General features: G+C 47.6%; 1 protein-coding gene across 6 annotated transcripts in view; it reads left to right on the forward strand.

The window, feature by feature from the left end:
- The window catches only part of ZMYND11 (zinc finger, MYND-type containing 11), a 133,216-nt gene that overhangs the window by 118,013 nt on the left and 14,487 nt on the right, over positions 1-716 (forward strand). The window lies entirely within an intron of this gene.

The following is a 716-nucleotide window of genomic DNA, read 5'->3' on the forward strand; positions in this document are numbered from 1 at the left end:
AAAAACAGAAAACCCTGCTGGCTGGACCAAACTGCCTGCCAGTGCCCAACAGACCAGCCAGTTCATTTGGAACCGCAGTTTATCTCAGAGTCCAGGTGCATTGCAGGTGTTTTCCAAGCTAATAGTTCTAAGTGACTTCAGCAAACCCAGGTGTATGCTTCAGGGGAGAAAAAAACAGGACTTGGATCCTAAGGGGTCATTCCATTCACACATGTATCCTTGCTCAAGCAGAAGCCCTTGTTTGCATTCATATCAGCAGAATTTGATTCTTGTCACCTTTTTCAGCTTGTGGAAACAGTAGCAGCCCGTGACAGTAATCACTGCATGCATTCCTTAATACCTCTGGCCAGCGCCACTCATGCTTGCGTTATCATTACTGCTTACACAACACCGCATTGTGGACGGAACTACATTTGATCCTTCCCATATTCCAGGCACACTGGATGGGATTCAGGCCCAAGTATCGGGGTGTGGGTGTAACAGCAACACATGGAGAGAGAATGAATGTCCCTTGTGCACCACAGGGGTCTACCCAGCAAGAGTTGTTTCACCCTTTTTAGTAACTACGTTTTCTGTGATGTGCCTTTTTTTTTACCCTGGCAAACGCACCAAGCACTTCATAACAGGCACCAGGGCACCCTCATCAGCCACAGTTTTTTGGTGTGGGTACATGACTCACGAGCAGATCCTTCAGCAGCAAACAGCTGTGGCAAATG

The sequence above is a fragment of the Gekko japonicus genome, unplaced genomic scaffold (genome assembly GCF_001447785.1).
Source record: "Gekko japonicus isolate JY-2015 unplaced genomic scaffold, Gekko_japonicus_V1.1 scaffold1480, whole genome shotgun sequence".
NCBI classification, from domain to species: domain Eukaryota; kingdom Metazoa; phylum Chordata; class Lepidosauria; order Squamata; family Gekkonidae; genus Gekko; species Gekko japonicus.